Source organism: Palaemon carinicauda, chromosome 7, assembly GCF_036898095.1.
Source record: "Palaemon carinicauda isolate YSFRI2023 chromosome 7, ASM3689809v2, whole genome shotgun sequence".
Taxonomy (NCBI): domain Eukaryota; kingdom Metazoa; phylum Arthropoda; class Malacostraca; order Decapoda; family Palaemonidae; genus Palaemon; species Palaemon carinicauda.
The window spans coordinates 1,106,047-1,128,747 of record NC_090731.1 but is presented as its reverse complement, the minus strand read 5'-3'; the positions used below and the strand labels follow the sequence as shown (position 1 = coordinate 1,128,747).

Below are 22,701 nucleotides of genomic sequence, written 5' to 3'. Positions count from 1 at the left end.
TCAAACACTAACAAAATACCTTAATTATTCAAAATTATGAAAAATATTCAGACTTTTCAACAAATTTTCTTGATTAAAATTGAACTTTGATAAAATCTAAGGGAAATTGATTGAAAATTTCACTCATTTTAATTCATATAATCTTTTTCATTTTGACCACGTGTTCTTGCTAAAAATCAGCTGATCTTTTTCCATTACCAATTTATATTTGCAATGTACCTTTAATATATCATATTTATTTGATAAATAGAGAATTATTGGTATAAAATACTATTTATAAACAATTTTTATAGTTTAGTGATATAATATTTAATAAAAATAATATTTTTTAAGCATAAATTTAAAGTTTATACAATAGCTATATAATAGAAAAGTTAATGGTTGCAAAATTAGTTGTTTTTACACTCAATGGGAGGCGATACCATCGCCGTGTCCATGAACATTTTTGAGGTGCCGAGCGTAAAATGTGTCTAAAAATATGATCAATTATTATAAACATATAATAATAATAATAATAATAAAATTTAATAATTATATGGTTTGAGGTTTTTAAATTCAATTTATATATGATTTTATTGGACATTTTGTATTTAAGCTTGTTGGCACTTAAATCATGGCGTCTACATTTAGGGGAATTATCCAGAAATCAGAAAAATTTAGGGATTTGGGGGACAAGTTTCTTAAAGATCAGTTTGATGCTTTAAGGAAAATTTCATTAATTATGGTTACAAAAATGTAATTCCTGAAATTAATTATCTTTTATAATGTAACTAGAAAACAGAGAAATATATATGATACTGAATAAATATTGTGTTGATAAATGCTAGGGAGAAAATTAGCCCCTATTTTAGGGGAAGTTTCGTTTTGTTAGGTATTTATCTTCATAACAATATGGCAGCCTGACACCGGAGTGATACACCAAGCGCATCAAAATATCTGCCGCAGTTTACAAGTTTTATCTATGTTTGTGCCTTTTAAAGTGACTTTTCTGTAAGTATTAGTATAAGAATTTAATCTATATAAGTCTATTGTTAAGTTGATATATAATTAAAAGTGACAATCTTAGAATTTATTTGTAAAATATTAGATTTAGAGTCTTGGAACCGGCTTCTAGTGACAGTACTGTGTTTCATGCTATAGCCTACATACAAATAAATTCATTCATAATTCAAGGTTATTTTAGTATTCATACTGTATAAAGGTCGGTAAATTTTTAGTTTCAGCCAAATTTGGAAAAATGCAATAAAAATATATTTGTTGCATCAGAAATAGTGTGGTTTCAATGAATTTAACGTTTATTTTGACTGCAAACCAACCGATTTAGAGATTTACTATGTATACCCTAGTTCATCCCACCAATTATGGGGGACACCCTTTGGGAACCGGGGTTTTGGGTGGGGGAAGGGGGGGGGAGGGTGTTGGGGCATTGAATGATATTTGCAATAAATGAATAATTAATGTTCCAGCACCCCTCCCCCATACCCCTAACTAGGCCTACCGGGGGGAGGGGGGTAGGGCCCGCAGCGACCCCCCCTTGAAGCCACAGTAATTTTCAGGGCACCACAGAACCTAACAAACCCACCTAACCTAACCTAGGGGCCCTGTACCCCTACCGGGGGGGGGGGGGCTTCGCCCCCCCTGCGACCCCCCCTTATGGCCAAAGTAATTTTCAAGGCACCACAGAACCTAACAAACCCACCTAACCTAACCTAGGGGCCCTGTACCCCTACCGGGGGGGGCTTCGCCCCCCCTGCGACCCCCCCTTAAGGCCACAGTAATTTTCAGGGCACCACAGAACCTAACAAACCCACCTAACCTAACCTAGGGGCCCTGTATCCCTACCGGGGGGGCTTCGCCCCCCCTGCGACCCCCCCTTATGGCCACAGTAATTTTCAAGGCACCACAGAATCTAACAAACCCACCTAACCTAACCTAGGGGCCCTGTACCCCTACCGTGCGACCCCCCCTTAAGGCCACAGTAATTTTCAGGGCACCACAGAACCTAACAAACCCACCTAACCTAACCTAGGGGCCCTGTACCCCTACCGGGGGGGCTTCGCCCCCCCTGCGACCCCCCCTTTAACCAGGGGTAAATTTGAATATATATATTTTGTTAAATCACTTCTTACCTTAAACGGAAGATGACGATGAAGATGTGGAAGGTTGTGGTTGACCCTCTTCTGAATCATCAAGTACTGGAATACGTTCAGATTTGGTACAATACCACACATGTCTATCCTCACGAAAATGTAAAGGCGAATCACATTTACCACACTGGACACTTAAAGGTAATACGGAATGCTCCCTTAGAAAACGATTCACTACTTCAGGAGTTCCATTATAATTCCCATGAAATCGGCCGATCACATCAAAATAGGAATAACGACATATTTCACACAACCGTACCGGAGGATCCATGACAGTTAAGTGACGTGTGATGAAAATATAGAAACCGGAACTTTTGAAAACCGAAAACAAACGACAATCCCGGGTTTCTCCCATAATGAAATAGGGAAAAAAACAAAATACTATCGTTTACAATGTTATATTGCACGAAAAACAGATCCTTGAAACAAGACTGAGAGACCAATGAATCGTCCAATAATAACCCTTGAAAAGAACCCAGTAGTATTTAGATTGGAGGAGCGACATTAGTGGGAGGAGCAAATGCGCATTCAAGTAAATATTGTCACATTACGCAATGGGGCGGAGCCAAGTAAGATGAAAACAGACATACAAACGAACAAGAGCTAGGTCCCGTGGCAGCTTAAAGGTATACAAAACACTTAGAAATAAAATGCAGACCTACATTAACTGAAATAATTATCTCTGTAAGTAGACATCAGCGTCAATAATGTATTGAGAGAAAGTTTTTTGTTATCACGTGCTTTACTAGGAAAATATATTAATATAATACATTTCCCAATTTGGTTGAATCTAAAACTTTACCTAAAGGTCATTTAGGAAGGTCATATTAAGTTCCATATAAGAAACTTACGTGAGTTATAGAATGTTATTTATTTAACCCTAATTTTAGATGTTCATAGATTTTCTTAGTGGCAGAGACTGGGTCACGTGATTCCAGTGTCACATGCTTCAATTTCCATGATCCAGACCATTCCTGGAAATTTCTGGAATCCTATATGTAATTTTACCTTATAAACAGTTATGTAAATTTTATATATTGTAATTTTACCAATATTTTTCCATGGCAGATCATCATTTCTTCCCTTACCTAACCTACTCCAGTATCTCACTTGATATAGAGGATAATAGTATAGAACACCACGCTCTCCATTTACTCCAAAATAATGCAATCCTGCAGTTTCCATCTTCTTGCACAGTAATTAGGTGGTTATTTAAATTCTGGGAAAGCAATAATTAGCAAGATATGTTGAGGAAGGGGGAAGGGGTTATAAAAAGAAAATAGCTGGGTTTCCTCACTAAACGACATGGAACTGACATGTCAACAAAGTCAATGAAACAGGATACGTGATACCAGCGTACATTTGATATACTGTATATTCAAAGTATACTTAATGCATATTTTATGGACACTTTTGAGTAATTAATCCATTATTAACTCAGCATATTTTGAATATACAGTATATCAAATGTACGCTGGGATCACGAACCTCTGTTTATGTATGCTGGCATCACGTATCCTGTTTCGTTGACTTAGTTGACATGTCAGTTCCGAGTCGTTTAGTGAGGAAACCGAGCTATTTTCTTTTTATAACCCCTTCCCCCTTCCTCAACATATCTTGCTATTTATTGCTTTCCCAGAATTTAAATAACCACCTAATTACTGTGCAAGAAGATGGAAACTGCAGGATTGCATTATTTTGGAGTAAATGGAAAGCGTGGTGTTGTAAACTATTACCATATTTTCTGTTAGAATTATTAAATATAATCACTATTGTTATATATGTGTTAAAATGTTTAAATATAATGACTTGTTCAACGGTGTCGCTTCACTCACGTATGTACTGAGAACGATGATAACATTAGAAACGTTACCAATGATACACAGTGTTACCAACAATGGGTGGGATTGTTAACGTTGGCAATATTAGGGTAATATTACCATGAGTATTTAAAAGGATTTTTCCATATACCATTTACACAATATATATATAGAAAGTATAAAAAGGATACAGAACCTAAGAAATCCACCTAACCTAACCTAGTAGTTCCCAGGTCACAAAACTCACGTTTTTCAATATTAAACTTAGCCGGTGATCATATAGCTGTCAGCTCTGCTGCCCGACAGAAAAACCTAAGGACAAAATACGCCAGCGATCGCTATACAGGTGGGGGTGTACATCAACAGCGCCATCTGTCGAGCAGGTACTCAAGTACTCCATGTCAACACAGAACCAATTTTCTCTCTGTCGTGCCACTGGCAAGACCTACTAAATACGCTGTTACTAACTGGATTTGTTTTCACAACTATTTGGTGAAGTACACTATTCTAGTTTTGAGCTTTCGCTATGCAGGGGTTTTATCTTCATCTCAAAATCTTGAACTCGTTTTGGATAGATTTAATTATGGTGACAAAGAGAGTATGAACTCTCTTTCACTTTTAAATGGCCGACCCTTCCCTTAGACGGAAGTGTGTTTAGGTTTTTAGTAATTTTGCTTAACACGTTATAGATCTATATATTTTATATCTCTCCGCCTTTATTAGGCCTCTTCGATTAACTTTCCATTTATTATAAACATATAAAAATAAATTTTTATGTTTTGTTTATATGCGACCTTTCCTGATAGTAGGCGGTCCTAACTTGGAACCGAAGTTAATCAACGTTGAGCCCGTTATATCGTATTTAGCCTTTAAAGAATTTAAAACTTTTTAAATTTAATGTTTTAGACTACGCAGTTGTTGACGTTCAGGACGTTCAACATGCGCTCTATCGTTACGATAGAGAGAGAGTGTATCACGGTTTCACGTTGCAGTAAGAGTAAATCGATTCTGACGTTTCGTTCTTTCTTTCTTAACTTAAATGGTTTAAATTCTATTTTAAAGGAACTTTTTATTTGGAAAACCTTTCAGTTTTTTCCTTTAGCCAAATAACATGTTTTTTTGACGATATATAATTGGGCTCTTCTCTCAGGTGCAAAATCAAGAGAGAAAGAGAGAGAGAGATAGAGACGGAGGGAGAGAGAAGAGAAAAAAACGTTCCGTTCAAGCGGGTAACGTTCTCGTGTTACTCTCCTCCCTAGTCGCTGTACGGGGAAGAAGGTAAAACGTTTCTAGGGTTTTATTCTTGTCCCCAGGCTATGTGCGGTGAGAGATTGTAAACGTAGTTTAATTGAACTAGTGTTTAGTCTCTTTCCCAGCCACTGAATTCTTTATCTTTATATGTTTTCTGTTTTTGCTAGTATTAATGAGCTGCATTATACGACTGTTTTCGCAATTACTACCTTTTAATGAAGGGTAGAATTGCGTGTTTTAGGTAGAAATCAGTAAAAGTTTCGATTTCAGTGAAATAAGTGCAAAACAGAAAATCGAAGTGATAAAGTGATATGCGCAAAGTGTTACAGTGTTGCGTCCGAGGGTTCGTCTGTTCGTGCCTGTCGTTCACCTAGTCCGGGACCTCTTGCAAGCTCCCAAGCCCAGGGGAGAAGTAATGTCGAACGACTTATGGGTTCGTCAGGCCTTGATCAACGAACAGACGTTTCCCTCCGTGGTTTCGGGCGTATCTACCCAAGATCGCCCCACCCACACAAAGACGAGAGAGCCCATTTACTTCTCGTCTGCGGAAGAGGTTTCTCGTAAGAAACCATGGACCAAGGTCTCGCAGCTTATTAAGCGCAAGTCGGTCCCTTCCACGCAAGTCCAACGGCCCAGTTGTAGCCACTGGGTCAGTTCGGACTCGCTGCAGTCTTCCGACGACTGCTCACCTCCTAAGAGAGGCAAAGCGGTACCGCAACAGGCAGTAACACCGTCTGTTGCCGCACCTGCTACTGTAGACCCTAAGTGGTCTTTGCTACAGTCTATGCAGACACAGTTAGCATCTTTTATGCAGGAGTATCGTGCGGAGAAGGTTAACGCTGCACCCGTTAGCCTACAACCAACCAAGGTTGTGCGTACAGTAGACGCTGACGCTACCTGCTCCCGCACTCCGCCTGTGAGAGTTCCACCACCCATGCGCAGTGTACCCTGCCAGCCGCACGTTGATGTTCACAGACGCACGCTACCCTCCGTTGACGTTCGCGAGTTACCACAACACCAGGAGGGTGGAGTTAAGTTGCTTTGTTTTGACGCTGTGCGTCAACCTCCGCATTCTAGAGTTGTTTTGACTGCTCAGTATAGACAGTCAAAGCAGTCTCGAGTGAACACTGTATGTCCTCACGCTCCTGTTGTGGTTGACAGTTCAGTTGTTGACAGTTCACAGTCTATCAAGCAGTTACATGACGTTGCCTTCTGGTCTGCTACTAATGCACCAGTGCTGTATGTCCTCACGCACCTGTTGTGGTTGACAGTTCAGTTGTTGACAGTTCACAGACTGTCAAGCAGTTACATGACGTTGCCTTCTGGTCTGCTACTAATGCACCAGTGAGAGACTCACTGAGATAACCTAGCTTTTATCGGACAAGGTTCCTGTAGATGAGAAAGTGCTATTCTCCCTCCTACTGATATTCCTTTGAGGACTCTGTCATTTGGAGAGGAGCCTTAAGCTGCTTAGCCTCCTATGGACTTTAATTAAATCATGATGATTTTTTAAGGATCTTCGTCCGGACCTTGTAACTGCTGCTCCTCGTTCGCCTAAACGTCAGAACTTACACTAGGCCTAGCTACTTCGAAGCCGTTGTTGTTAAGCTAGTGCTCTCTCGCTCTCCTAGAGAGCGTTACGTTGGCTAGGCGACTGGTTTTTGCACCAGGAGGAGTTTTAGGGATACAGCCTTTGATTTCCCTTCTTTTAAACTGGCTTATAGAGCGAGAGTCTGATAGGACACGAGAGAAGTTCTCGGCTTGGAAGTTCATGCCTCTGCCCAAATAGATTTCTCAATTCTGGTAGACTCGCCCTGGCGCCTAGCCAGGAGACGCTCCAAGTTGTTTACAGGTCAACTTCTCAACTTTTGTCGAGCCTTTGAAGTTTTGCTGTACTATTATGTCACACATAACAAGGCTTCCAGGGATGGTAAATGGTTCCGCCTCAGTCGCTAACCCCGTCTGTTGCCACACCTGCTCCCGTAGACCCTTAATGGGCTTTGCTGCAAGACATGCAGTCCAAGCTTGTGTCCTTGATAGAGGACTTAAATGCGGAGAAGTACCTTCTGGCCAACAACCTTCCAACCGGTTGGTTGTGCGCCCTGTTGCGCTGAGGTACCCTACTCGCGTCTGCCAGTTGAAGTGGTTCCTCCACCGATGCGACCCAGTGTGGGTTGCCAGTCGCACGTTGACGTTAAGCGACGCTCGGAGGTGGTTGTTGACGTTCAGTGTGTCACTAGGAAGACGTTCAACAACCAGCAGAGGTGACTTGTTGTGACGCAGTGCGTCAACCTCAGCAACCCGGTAGGGTGTTGACTGCACAACCCAGCAGTCTAGACAGTTTCGGGTTGACGCTGTACTTCCTCGCGCACCCATGGTTGTTGACAGTTCACAGACTGTGCAGCAGTGCCATGATATTGCGTCCGGCTCCGTCACGCATCCACCAGTGCGACCGGATTCAGCGAGTCAGACGTTGCCCACTCCGTTGCCGTTTCCTCATCAGTTTCTGATGAGGACGTTGCTGAACAAGACGATCAGCCCCCAGCCCTGCTATCCATCCAGAAGATGCTGAAGAAGGAACGCTGCCCAGTCAGGCTGTGGATGAGTCTGGTAGGGACACTGTCATCCGTGGATCAATTTGTGTCACTAGGAAGACTACACCTCCGTCCTCTTCTATACCATCTAGCTTTTCACTGGAAAAAGGACAAGACGCTAGAAGCGGTCTCGATCCCGGTTTCCGGAAAGTTAAAGTCTTGTCTGACTTGGTGAAAGGACTATATTAACCTTAGAGAGGGTCTTCCCCTGACTGTTCAGACTACCAACCACGTTCTCTTCTCGGACGCATCGGACGTAGGCTGGGGTGCGACATTAGACGGTAGGGAATGCTCGGGATTATGGAACTCGAGTCAAAGGACAATGCATTTCAACTGCAAGGAGCTACTGGCAGTACGTCTGACCTGGAAAAGCTTCAGGTCTCTCCTTCAAGGCAAAGTGGTGGAGGTGAACTCGGACAACACCACGGCTTTGGCGTACATCTCCAAGCAAGGAGGGACCTACTCTCTGACATTGTACGAGATCGCAAGGGACCTCCTCACCTGGTCAAAAGGTCTAGACATTTCAATAGTAACGAGGTTCATCCAAGACAACTTGAATGTCATGGCAGATTGTCTCAGTCGGAAGGGACAAATAATTCCAACAGAATGGACCCTCCACAAGGATGTATGCAAGAGACTTTGGGCCACCTGGGGCCAGCCAACCATAGATCTCTTCGCAACCTTGATGACCAAGAGGCTCCCAATATTTTGCTCACCAATCCCGGACCCAGCAGCAGTTCATATAGATGCCTTTCTACTAGATTGGTCACATTTAGATCTATATGCATTCCCTCCGTTCAAGATTGTCAACAAGGTACTGCAGAAGTTCGCCTCTCACGAAGGGACAAGGTTGACGCTAGTTGCTTCCCTCTGGCCTGCGAGAGAATGGCTCACCGAGGTACTTCGATGGCTAGTAGACGTTCCCAGAACTCTTCCCCTAAGGGTGGACCTTCTACGTCAGCCACGCGTAAAGAAGGTACACCAAGGCCTCCACGCTCTTCGTCTGACTGCCTTCAGACTATCGAAAGACTCTCGAGAGCTAGAGACTTTTCGAAGGAGGCAGCCAGAGCGATTGCTAGAGCAAGGAGAACATCCACCCTTAGAGTCTACCAATCGAAGTGGGAAATCTTCCGAAACTGGTGCAAGTCAGTATCCGTATCCTCGACCAGTACCTCTGTAACTCAAATAGCTGACTTTCTCTTATATCTGAGGAAAGAACGATCTCTTTCAGCTCCCACTATCAAGGGTTACAGAAGCATGTTGGCATCAGTCTTCCGTCACAGAGGCTTAGATCTTTCCAACAATAAAGATCTACAGGACCTCCTTAAGTCTTTTGAGACCACGAAGGAGCGTCGTTTGGTTACACCTGGTTGGAATTTAGACGTGGTACTAAGATTCCTTATGTCAGACAGGTTCGAACCGCAACAATCAGCCTCCCTGAAAGATCTCACCTTAAAGACTCTTTTCCTGATATGCTTAGCCACAGCTAAAAGAGTCAGTGAGATTCATGCCTTCAGCAAGAACATCGGATTCTCATCCGAAACGGCTACATGTTCTACAACTTGGTTTTCTAGCCAAACACGAGCTGCCTTCTCGGCCTTGACCAATATCGTTCGATATTCCAAACTTATCGCATGGTTGGAAATGAACTAGAAAGAGTCTAATGTCCTGTAAGAGCTCTTGAGTTCTATTTAAAAACCTTTACGAGGCCCGTCTGAAGCTTTATGGTGTTCAGTTAAGAATCCATCTTTGCCTATGTCAAAGAATGCTTTATCCTATTTTATCAGACTGTTATTACGAGAAGCTCATTCCCATCTGAATAAGGAAGACCAAGCTTTGCTGAAGGTAAGGACACACGAAGTTAGAGCTGTCGCAACTTCCGTGGCCTTTAAACAAAATAGATCTCTGCAAAGTATAATCGACGCAACCTATTGGAAAAGCAAATCAGTGTTCGCGTCTTTTTATCTTAAGAATGTCCAGTCTCTTTACGAGAACTGCTACACTCTGGGACCATTCGTAGCAACGAGTGCAGTAGTGGGTGAGAGCTCAACCACTACAATTCCCTAATTCCATAACCTTTTTAATCTTTCTCTTGAAATGTTTTATTATTGTTTTTGGGTTGTCCGGAAGGCTAAGAAGCCTTTCGCATCCTACTTGATTTGGCGGGTGGTCAAAGTCATTTCTTGAGAAGCGCCTAGATTAGAGGTTTTAATGAGGTCCTTTAGTATGGGTTGCAACCCTTCATACTTCAGCTCCTAGGAGTCGCTCAGCATCCTATGAGGATCGCGAGGCTCAGTAAGGAAGACGTACTTAAAAAGGCAGAGTAATTGTTCGTCGACTTCCTTACCAGGTACTTATTGATTTTATGTTTGTTATTTTGAATAACTGCTAAAATGAAATACAAAATACTTAGCTCTTAATGTAACACATAATGCTGGTCTCTACCCACCCCCCTGGGTGTGAATCAGCTATATGATCACCGGCTAAGTTTAATATTGAAAAATGTTATTTTCATTAGTAAAATAAATTTTTGAATATACTTACCCGGTGATCATAAATTAAAGGACCCTCCCTTCCTCCCCAATAGAGACCCAGTGGGCAGAGGGGAAAATTGGTTCTGTGTTGACATGGAGTACTTGAGTACCTGCTCGACAGATGGCGCTGTTGATGTACACCCCCACCTGTATAGCGATCGCTGGCGTATTTTGTCCTTAGGTTTTTCTGTCGGGCAGCAGAGCTGACAGCTATATGATCACCGGGTAAGTATATTCAAAAATTTATTTTACTAATGAAAATAACATATTTACTGAGAACGGTAAAATTAGCCACGTTACGAATGATACACAGCGTTACCAACGATACGGTGACATTACTAGCGATAGTAATTCTAGATATTTTCATGCATATTATAAATAAATTTTCCATATACACTTTACACTATAAAAAGAATAAAAAGAATACAGAATCTAACAAACCCACCTAACCTAACCTAGGAGTTCCCAGGTCACGAACCTCACGTATGTACCACGAACGATAAGTTTTCAATATTAATCTTACCCGGTGATCATGTAGCTGCAGCTCTGCTGCCCGACAGAAAAAACCTACGGGCGGGATACGCCAGCGATCGCTATACAGGTGGGGGTGTACAACAACAGCGCCATCTGTCGAGTAGGTACTCAGGTACTTCTTGTCAACAAAGAACCAATTTTCTCTCTGTCGTGCCACCGGCAAGACCTACTTGATACGCTGTTGTTTCTGGAGTTGATTTTCACGCTTTTTGGTGATGTATTCTCTCTAGTTATTAGCTTTCGCTGTACAGGAGTTATCATCAATACTTTATCACTTTCATTGATTAGATTTTGGATTATTTGTTGACGACTTGGATAGATTTTGGATTTCCCCCTTTGACTAATTCAAGATGTCTGACCCTACTCAAGTCCCCAAGTACAGGCAGTGTAGCGCTAGGGACTGTTCTAGGCGTCTTCCGAAGGCCTCTATAGATCCTCACACCGTTTGTTCCAATTGTAGGGGTAAAGCCTGTCAATTGGAAGATCGATGTGAGGAATGCGCTGGGCTTTCGGAATTCGATTTTCAAGAATTCCTTAAGAATGCACGTAGGCTAGAGAAGGATAGGATCAGGAGGAGTTCGTCTCGCTCTTTTGATTTTTCCTCTCCCCATGCCCCTCAACCTATTCCTTCCCCTGTAGTGGTTACACCCGACCCTTCTACTAGCTCTCATCAACCCTCGATGGCGGATATGATGCGTGCCATTCAGGCTCTTGGTGACAGAGTTGAGTCATTAGCGAATGACCGCAATCAACTCTTGGCCGACGTCAGAGAGTTGAAGGAGAAAAGTGCAGTGGGAAGTGTAGTGAGTGCAAGTGCAGTGAAAAGTGTCAGTGTTACGCATGAGGGTGCGTCTGTTCGTGCCAGTCGTCCTCCCAGTCCGGGACCTCTTGCAAGCTCCCAAGCCCAGGGGAGAAGCAATGTCGAAGGACCAAAGGGTTCGACAGGCCTTGATCAGCGTACAGATGTACCCTCAGTGGTTGAGGACGTATCTTGCAGAGATCGTCCCACCCACAAACAGACGAGTGAGCCCATTCATTCCTCGTCTGCGGAAGAAGTTTCTCGTCAGAAACGCTGGACCAAGGTCTCACGACCTCTCAAGCGCAAGGTCCCTTCCGAGCGAGTCCAACGGCCCAGGTGTAGCCACTGGGTCAGTTCGGACTCGCCGCAGTCTTCCGAAGACTGCACACCTCCCAAGAGAGGTAGAGTGGTTCCGCAGCAGGCAATCACTCCGTCTGTTGCTGCACCAACCGCTGTAGACCCTAAGTGGTCTTTGCTGCAGTCTATGCAGACTCAGCTAGCTTCCTTCATGCAGGAGTATCGTGCTGAGAAGGTTGACGCTGCACCCGTTAACCTACAACCTGCCACGGTTGTGCGCTCAGCTGACACTGCGGCTGCCTGCTCCCACACTCCGGCTGTGAGAGCTCCACCACCGATGCGCAGTCGACCCTGCCAGACGCATGTTGACGTTAGCCGACGTGCGGCACCCTCCGTTGACATGCGTGAGCTACCGCATCAGCAGTGGGAAGGTGCAGTCAAGCTGCCGTGTTTTGACGCAATGCGGCAGTCTCCGCAACCCACGGCAGTCCCCACCACGCACCACCACTCCGCTTTTGTTGTTGCCAGCTCTCAGACTGACCAGCAGCGGCATGATGTTGGATCCAGTGCAGCTACGCATGCACCCGTGCTGCCGGATTCAGCCGTTCAGCCTTCTTCTCCTCTTTTGCCGCTTCCTCCTCAGCATTCGGATGAAGGAATCTCTGATGACGACGAAGCTGCGCATTTGGACGATCAACACTCCGACATAGATGAACCCAAGACTACGCCTCCCTCCTTAGACCTTAGGAAAGTCCTTGCCCTGTTTAAGGAGTTGTATCCGGAGCAGTTTGTGTCTGCAGCTCCACGCTCACCTCCCTCTGAGTTCGCTTTAGGCATGCAGTCAGCAGCTCCTGCCTTTACGAAGCTCGTACTCGCTCGCTCATCCAAGAGAGCTTTAAGGGTTCTGGGAGAGTGGCTGCAGGCCAAGAAGCAACTTGGGAAGACAACCTTCTTGTTTCCCCCGGCCAAGCTTGCTTCCAGATCTAGCGTTTGGTATGCCACAGGAGAGGTTCTAGGCTTGGGAGTTCCTGCCTCTGCCCAGGGCGACTTCTCAAGTCTGGTAGACTCTCCCCGCAGACTGGCTATGAGACGGTCCAAGATTTGCTGGACCTCTTCGGACATGGACCATTTTTTGAAGGGAGTTTTCCGTGCTTTTGAGATCTTCAACTTCCTGGACTGGTGTTTGGGAGCGTTGAGCAGAAAGACCTCCCCTTCGGATAAGGACTCTGCCATGCTCATCATGTCCTGCATGGACAAAGCCATTCGGGATGGGTCTGGCGAGCTTGCGGCTTCTTTCGTGTCTGGAGTTCTTAAGAAGCGAGATCACCTTTGCTCCTTCTTGTCGGCAGGGGTCACACCATGTCAGAAGTCAGAGCTGATGTTTGCTCCGCTATCAAAGTGTCTCTTTCCTGAAGAGCTGATCAAGGGGATTGCCGCCTCGTTGATCCAGAAAGACACCCATGACCTGGTGGCGTCATCCGCACGTAAAGTCACAGCTTTACCTTCCGTGCCTAGACCTAGGATGAACACACCAGCGTCAAGGTTCATTCCGCCCTTTCGTGGCAGAACCTCCAGCAGAGGAGGTACCCGTGCCGATAGTCAACGTGGCAAAAAGAAGAAGGGTTCCAAGTCCTCAAAAGGCAGAGTCTGACTGCCATCTTCTCCAGACAGCAGTGGGAGCCAGGCTCAAGAACTACTGGCAGGTCTGGGAGAACAGGGGTGCAGACGCACAGTCTGTGAAGTTACTCAGAGAGGGGTACAGGATTCCATTCTTGCGCAAGCCCCCTCTAGCAACAACTCCCATCGACCTCTCTCCCAGGTACAGAGAGTAGGACAAGAGGCTAGCTTTACAGCAAGAGGTGTCTCTCTTGCTACAAAAGGGAGCGGTAGTCATAGTCCGGGACCATCAATCCCCGGGCTTCTACAACCGTCTCTTCTTAGTAGCGAAGAAGACAGGAGGGTGGAGACCGGTGCTAGACGTCAGTGCTCTGAATGTCTTTGTCACCAAGCAGACGTTCACCATGGAGACGACGAAGTCAGTGCTAGCATCGGTCAGGAAGGAAGACTGGATGGTCTCGTTAGACCTAAAGGACGCGTACTTTCACGTCCCCATCCACCCAGATTCCCAACCTTTCCTAAAGTTCGTCTTTGGGAAGGTGGTTTACCAGTTCCAAGCCCTGTGCTTTGGCCTAAGCACGGCACCTCTAGTGTTTACCAAACTGATGAGGAATATTGCCAAATTCCTGCATTTAGCGGACATCAGAGCCTCCCTCTATTTGGACGACTGGCTTTTAAGAGCTGCGTCAAGTCGTCGCTGTCTGGAGAATCTCAAATGGACTATGGATCTGACCAAGGAATTGGGTCTCCTGGTCAATATAGAAAAGTCCCAACTCGTCCCATCCCAAACTATTGTCTATCTAGGTATGGAGATTCAGAGTCAAGCTTTTCGGGCTTTTCCGTCGGCCCCCAGAATCAGTCAAGCCCAAGAATGCATCCTGAGCATGCTGAAAAGGAACCGATGTTCAGTCAGACAGTGGATGAGTCTAATAGGGACGCTTTCATCGCTGGACCAGTTCATCGTGTTAGGGAGACTCCACCTCCGACCCCTTCAGTATCACCTAGCTGCTCACTGGAGAAAGGACATGACGCTAGAAGCGGTCTCAGTTCCTATCTCCGAGAAGATGAAGTCTGCACTGACTTGGTGGAAGAACAACATTCTTCTCAGGGAAGGTCTACCACTGGCTGTTCAGACCCCCGACCACCTTCTCTTCTCGGACGCATCGGACACGGGCTGGGGTGCGACACTGGACGGTCGGGAATGCTCGGGCACGTGGAATCCGGATCAAAGAGCACTACACATCAACTGCAAGGAGCTACTGGCAGTTCATCTGGCCTTGAGAAGCTTTAAGTCCCTCCTTCTAGGCAAGGTGGTGGAGGTGAACTCCGACAACACTACAGCCTTGGCGTACATCTCCAAGCAAGGAGGGACTCATTCGATGACGTTGTTCGAAATCGCAAGGGACCTCCTCACCTGGTCAAGAGATCGAAACATATCGCTTGTAACGAGGTTCATTCAAGGCGACATGAATGTCATGGCAGACCGCCTCAGCCGGAAGGGTCAGATCATCCCTACAGAATGGACCCTTCACAAGAATGTTTGCAACAAACTATGGACCCTGTGGGGTCAGCCCACCATAGATCTGTTCGCTACCTCGATGACCAAGAGGCTCCCAAATTATTGCTCACCGATTCCGGACCCAGCAGCAGTTCACGTAGATGCCTTTCTCCTGGATTGGTCCCATCTAGACCTTTATGCGTTCCCCCCGTTCAAGATTGTCAACAAGGTACTGCAGAAGTTCGCCTCTCACGAAGGGACAAGGTTGACGTTGGTTGCTCCCCTCTGGCCCGCGAGAGAATGGTTCACCGAGGTACTGCAATGGCTAGTAGACGTTCCCAGGACTCTTCCTCTAAGAGTGGACCTTCTGCGTCAGCCGCACGTAAAGAAGCTACACCCAAGCCTCCACGCTCTTCGTCTGACTGCCTTCAGACTATCGAAAGACTCTCAAGAGCTTAGAGGCTTTTCGAAGGAGGCAGCCAGAGCGATTGCCAGAGCAAGGAGGACATCCACTCTCAAGGTCTACCAGTCAAAATGGGAAGTCTTCTGAAGCTGGTGCAAGGCGAATTCAGTATCCTCAACCAGTACCTCTGTAACGCAGATAGCTGACTTCCTTTTACACCTAAGGAAGGTAAGATCCCTATCAGCTCCTACAATCAAAGGTTACAGAAGCATGTTGGCAGCAGTCTTCCGCCACAGAGGCTTAGATCTTTCCAACAACAAAGATCTACAGGACCTCCTTAAGTCTTTTGAGACCTCAAAGGAGCGTCGGTTAGCCACACCAGGTTGGAACTTAGACGTGGTCTTAAGGTTCCTGATGTCAGCAAGGTTCGAACCGCTTCAATCAGCCTCTTTTAAAGATCTCACTTTGAAGACTCTTTTCCTCGTTTGCTTAGCAACAGCTAAAAGAGTCTGTGAGATACACGCCTTCAGCAGGAACATAGGATTTACATCTGAAACGGCTACATGTTCCTTACAGCTTGGTTTTTTAGCTAAAAACGAACTCCCTTCTCGTCCTTGGCCCAAATCGTTCGAGATTCCAAGTCTGTCCAGTTTGGTTGGAAACGAACAAGAGAGAGTACTATGCCCAGTAAGAGCTCTTAAGTACTATTTAAGACGTACGAAGCCATTATGAGGACAATCAGAAGCTTTTTGGTGTTCTATTAAGAAACCTGCTTTACCGATGTCGAAGAACGCAGTTTCTTATTACATCAGACTTTTGATTAGAGAAGCCCATTCTCATCTGAATGAGGAGGACCATGCTTTGCTGAAGGTAAGGACACATGAAGTTAGAGCTGTCGCTACTTCAGTGGCCTTCAAACAAAACAGATCTCTGCAGAGTGTAATGGATGCAACCTATTGGAGAAGCAAGTCAGTGTTCGCATCATTTTACCTTAAAGATGTCCAGTCTCTTTACGAGAACTGCTACACCCTGGGACCATTCGTAGCAGCGAGTGCAGTAGTAGGTGAGGGCTCAACCACTACATTCCCATAATCCCATAACCTTTTTTAATCTTTCTCTTGAAATGCTTTTTATTGTTGTTTTTGGGTTGTACGGAAGGCTAAGAAGCCTTTCGCATCCTGGTTGATTTGGCGGGTGGTCAAATTCTTTCTTGAGAAGCGCCTAGATTAGAGGTTGTGATGAGGTCCTTTAGTATGGGTTGCAGCCCTTCATACTTCAGCACCTAGGAGTCGTTCAGCATCCTAAGAGGATCGCGAGGCTCAGTAAGGAAGACGTACTTAAAAAGGCAGAGTAATGGTTCAAGTCGACTTCCTTACCAGGTACTTATTAATTTTATGTTTGTTATTTTGAATAACTGCTAAAATGAAATACGGGATACTTAGCTTCTATTGTTAACATGTATGCTGGTCTCCACCCACCCCCCTGGGTGTGAATCAGCTACATGATCACTGGGTAAGATTAATATTGAAAAATGTTATTTTCATTAGTAAAATAAATTTTTGAATATACTTACCCGGTGATCATGAATTAAAGGACCCACCCTTCCTCCCCATAGAGACCCAGTGGACCGAGGAGAAAATTGGTTCTTTGTTGACAAGAAGTACCTGAGTACCTACTCGACAGATGGCGCTGTTGTTGTACACCCCCACCTGTATAGCGATCGCTGGCGTATCCCGCCCGTAGGTTTTTTCTGTCGGGCAGCAGAGCTGCAGCTACATGATCACCGGGTAAGTATATTCAAAAATTTATTTTACTAATGAAAATAACATATTAGCAACGTTACCAATGATACACAGTGTTAACAACGTTACAAAGGCACTGCTAACGATAGAAATGCTACGGTAATATTATGTGTCTTTTAAAGAATTGTTCCATATACACTTTACACAATACAGTGAACCCTCGCTACTTCGCGGTTCGACAATCGCGGATTCACCACTTCGCGGGGTTTTCCCATAACCCATATATATATACATATCGCGGATTTTCCGGAAAATTCGAAAATACCGCGAAATCTGAAGACAACCAAATACGATATTTTGTTACCTGTAATTCCATTAATACTGTAATTAGTAATATCTGCTCTTACTGATTGTTCATTGCATTACATATGATATATAATACAGCACAGAAAGAAATAAAACACGAAAAGAGAATGTGATCATACGATAATTCAGTACGTAGTAAAATTAAATCGAACATGAAACGCAAATCAGATGCAGTCATACCATATTAGAATGGTGTGTACTGTAATGGATGTGCTTCTTTTCCATGAATCTTTTGTATGTATACGTACGTAGTACAGTACTGCATCCAATAATATTCTTTGTTGCAAAAATCACATTTCGAATACTGTAAGCGTACGAGAGAGAGAGAGAGAGAGAGAGAGAGAGAGAGAGAGAGAGAGAGAGAGAGAGAGAGAGGCGTAAAATAGCGTACGTAAATTTTTATTATTATTGTTATTATTATTATTATTGTTGTTGTTGTTAATAAAATTATTATTGTTATTATTATTAATCATTATTATTATTATTACTGTACAGTATTATTATCATTATTTATTATTATTACGGTATTGTACTTAATCTACGTACGTTCAGTATGCGGGGGGGCATCTTCTATGAGTAACCAACGCGCCATAGTACTGTAAGACGGGTTGTGATTGGTTCAAGCGCTGATAGATGACGAATCAAAACTCAAGTTTTGTTATCTAGCCTGTGATTGGTGTTTTGCCCGCATCTTCTACCCGCAGCATCAAAGTTCTCGCGGGGCTGCATCGTTCACTTTCTCTTTCCGCGTATTGCTGAGTAGACGTTCTTAACTTTGTGAAGTTTAATCTGTGCTGTGTGCGACTGTTTTAAGTTGAACTTTTTGTTGAACTTTCTGTTACAATGCCTGCCAAGCGTTCTGCTTCTAGTAAGGCTGGTAGTGAGCCTAAACGCCACCGAAGGATGATGACGATAGCTGAGAAGGTTACGCTTCTCGACATGTTAAAAGATGGTAGAAGTTACGCGGCCGCCGGCCGCCATTTTGGCATCAACGAATCCACCGTTCGCTACATCAAGAAGGACGAGGCGAACATTAGAAAGACTGCTGCAATCACCTTTAGCAGATCAGCGAAGCGAGTCGTTACAACGCGTAATAAAACGATCGTACGCATGGAAGGTGCTTTAGCTGTGTGGATTGCCGACTGCCGGAAGAAGAACATAGCGTTGGATACGAACACCATCCAAACAAAGGCTTTGAGCTTATATGAGAATTTTGCTGCAAAGGAACCTAAAGACGACGACGGCAACCATGCTGAAGATGATGATGATTCAGATGATCCTCAACCAGGGACATCCACTGATTCCCAGCCTCAGAAACGTTTTTCCGCAAGCAAAGGATGGTTCGCGAAGTTTCAGAAACGCTTCGCCCTGAAAAGCGTTTCCCTGCATGGGGAGTCTGCTTCCGCTGACACTGCCGCTGCTGAAACTTACGTGAACCAGACTTTCAAGAACATTATCGCTGAAGGTGGATACAAGCCGGAACAAGTCTTTAATATGGATGAAACCGGCTTGTTTTGGAAGAGAATGCCGTCGCGAACTTTCCTGTTCAAAGAGGAAGCCAAAGCCTCTGGCTTTAAGGCATTCAAGGATCGCGTTACCCTCGTGATGTGTGGCAATGCTGCTGGATTTTTGTTAAAGCCGGGGCTTATTTATAAGTCGAAAAATCCTCGCGCTTTGAAAAATAAAAATAAGAATCTCCTTCCCGTGTACTGGATGCATAATCAAAAAGCATGGATTACGAAGATGCTGACCTCCAACTGGTTCCACCAGTGTTTCATCCCGCAAGTCCATGAATATCTCTTAGAGAAGGGCTTGCCATTCAAGATCCTTCTCCTTATGGATAACGCTGGTGGACACGCAACTGACCTGTCGCGTGAGGGCGTTCAGGTTGAGTTCCTGCCACCCAACACCACGTCATTAATTCAACCAATGGACCAGGGGGTTATCAGGGCGTTCAAGGCCCTCTACACGAAGAATACCTTGGCGGACCTCGTTGCGTGTGTGGATGCTGCCCAAGATGACGAGGATGAAGACTTCAACTTGAAGGCGTACTGGCGGCAGTACACCATAGCCACGTGCCTGCAGAATATTCAAAAGGCACTTCAAAAGATGAAACCTGCAACCGTAAATGCGAGCTGGAAGAAGCTGTGGCCCGATATTGTTTACGACGACAAGGGATTTACTCCGTCGGAAATCCAACACTCTGCAATACGGAAATCTGTGCAGTTGGCTGCCATAATTGGGGGTGACGGGTTTGGCGACATGACGACTGAAGACGTCGACGAGTTGTTGGACTGCCATTCCCAGCCCCTAACTGACGCAGACCTCGAAGACCTGACGAAATCGGCAAGTGAGGAAGAGAGTGAGGGTACCCAGGAAGAGACCCAAGAAAATGTCGAAGAAACGGGCTTAACATTAGAACGGCTTGCCAAGTTCTGCAACCATATGAAGGAGGCGAAAGAAATGTTACAAGAGTGGGACGAGGATATGGTTCGCTCGATGCAATTCTCAAATAAGGTCGATGACATCACGACTCCCTACAGGATGCTCTTGGATCGAAAAAAGAAGCAGCGGCAACAACTTCCGATCACAATGTTTTTCCAGCCTCGCAAAAAAGAGCCAGTTCCTCCTGCTAGTACGCCTTCGGAAGAAATTGAAGAAGTTGAAGAGGTGTCCCAGGAAAAGACACCTCCGTCTGAAGAGACGTAAAATACTATCATTGACTGCACAGTAGAACACATCATCAGCTTCATCATCATCATTTCTACTGTGCAGCAAATTCATCGCCATCGTCATTCAAGTTTTTCTTGAACTTCTTTCGTGGTGAGTACAGTAACAATCTTTATTTTTTACTTTAACCTGTTTTATAGTTTAGTAATGTACGTACTGTATGCATTAAGTTAAAGGGAAGGTTTTAAAAATCTACATGTTGTAACCTATCATATTTTTTTTGTTTAAAATTTACATTTACGTACGTAAAACAATCTCTCTCTCTCTCTCTCTCTCTCTCTCTCTCTCTCTCTCTCTCTCTCTCTCTCTCTCTCTCTCTCTCTCTCTCTCTCTCTCTCTCTCTCTCAAATTGTTTTCCTGCTTTGCTACGTACAAGTACTGTATAATTTATATTTGTAAGGTAACATATTTTGTAAATGCTTTTACTGTAAATACTGTATGTACTGTATCATTATTTATCACTATCATCATGCGCGTTAAATGCCTTGTTTGTTCTGAGCGTGGTTGTTTACTGAGCGTACACGCCGTCGTTTCAGGCGGCGTCATAAAGAAAAAGATTTCATTTGGAAGTCCTAAGAAAAATACGTAAACTAAAACATTGGTAATAAAAAAATCAACATACAGTACTGTATAATCAATATAATCGATGCAAAAACTAACCTATACGTACATATATGTGTACACTAAATGAGTTTGTTTCTTCATTATGATCAGAGATGAACGTAAACAAAACATTGGTTGCCATTTTTTATCGTGCTTTTTAGGTGTTTAGGAAACACATGATATAAAATCGCCTTTAATATTTGTGCCTGTTTTAGTTTAGGGTGCTGTAGTACATGCATTAAGTGTTCTGTACATTAAAGGGTGGTTTGTTAACAGTACTACGTACAAGGGAAGGTTTTAAAAGTCCGAATATACATGTTAAATAAATAGGTAATTATGCTGTCACTACTTCGCGGATTTTCACCTATCGCGCCCGCGTCTGGAACCTATCTACCGCGATAAACGAGGGTTCACTGTAATCGTAAAACAAGCCTTTTCTTCTCTATATATTACCTCTTTGGATGTATAATAAACGGAGGAAAATACAAAACAGTATAGCTGGATAAACTTTGGAGGCGCCGTTGCAAAGACAAAGACCACATCTCATGAAAAAATACAGTAACCAGTGCTGCCATCGTCTGATGTAGATCGAATGTTATTGTATCATGCTAACATTAGCAGCGTTTTTCATTTAATTTTTCTCATTCTACTTGCCCGTTGTAGACGCTCTTGTACGTGCGTTTGTACATAGCAAGTTTCGACGTTCTGCGCAGAGACTTTTCCTCCACCAATAGGATTTCTTCTTTAATCGTGAAATGTAACTGTTCGTCTCTCTACCAGCTCTGTTCAAGTCTATTACTTGATTAGTTATGTAATACCCTCGTACACATTACGTTTGACCTAATAATTATTCGTTTTATTATCCGATACCTTATAAAATCACCTCATTTTATATTCCCATTAAATATTATTTATCATACATTCCATTTCAACTTCCTTTATTGCTTTTATTTCTTTTGTTATTACCTTGTCACACCCGGATTTCCCATTCCAATTCATTTGTGTTTACCCTCTAGACTCCGTTGTTTTACCGTTAACCAATCACGAACCCATACGTATTTAAAGTTTGCACAAGGGGGTTCAGTTAATAATTCCCTACCCACTTCCTTTATCTCTTTAAGTGGTCTATTCATACCCCTTCCACCAAATCCTTTTCCCTGGAAACCTTGGTCCTAGTAAGGTGTCCGTCATTTCAAGTGAGATTTATTTTTTTGTATTTTGCAATGGAGGAAGTTATAGAAACTTCTAACGGCTGCAGTATTCCATTCCTAAAAGTATTTGCTAAATCCCATGGTGATTTTTATGATTCAAAATCCAATGTTGATCATTTCCTTAAAGCACACAATGTAATACCTCAACGTTTGCAGTGCCCAAAGTGCCGTTCCTTCCTATCTTACAAGAAAGACATACACGTATTTTACTGTAATACCCAAATCAGGATGTCTAAAACCTAAAAGAAACGACAGTGTAGTTATACTGTTACTGCTTATAAAGATACATTTTTGGGAAAAAGTCGCTAGTTAAGTCGTCAGTCTCACCCTCCCGTGACCCGCAAGTTTCGCCGTCCGAGGTTAGGTTGGTTTGTTAGGTTCTGTAGCCTTTTTGTACCTTTTTATATACAGTGAACCCTCGTTTATCGCGGTAGATAGGTTCCAGACGCGGGCGCGATAGGTGAAAATCCGCGAAGTAGTGACAGCATATTTACCTATTTATTTAACATGTATATTCGGACTTTTAAAACCTTCCCTTGTACGTAGTACTGTTAA

General features: G+C 43.8%; 1 protein-coding gene across 1 annotated transcript in view; it reads left to right on the top strand.

The window, feature by feature from the left end:
• Nucleotides 1-929: 929 nt before the first annotated feature.
• The window catches only part of LOC137643797 (uncharacterized), a 182,973-nt gene continuing 161,201 nt past the window's right edge, over nucleotides 930-22,701 (top strand). The window contains 1 exon segment of the mRNA XM_068376484.1: nucleotides 930-990. The gene's annotated coding sequence lies outside the window, so the exon portion shown is untranslated.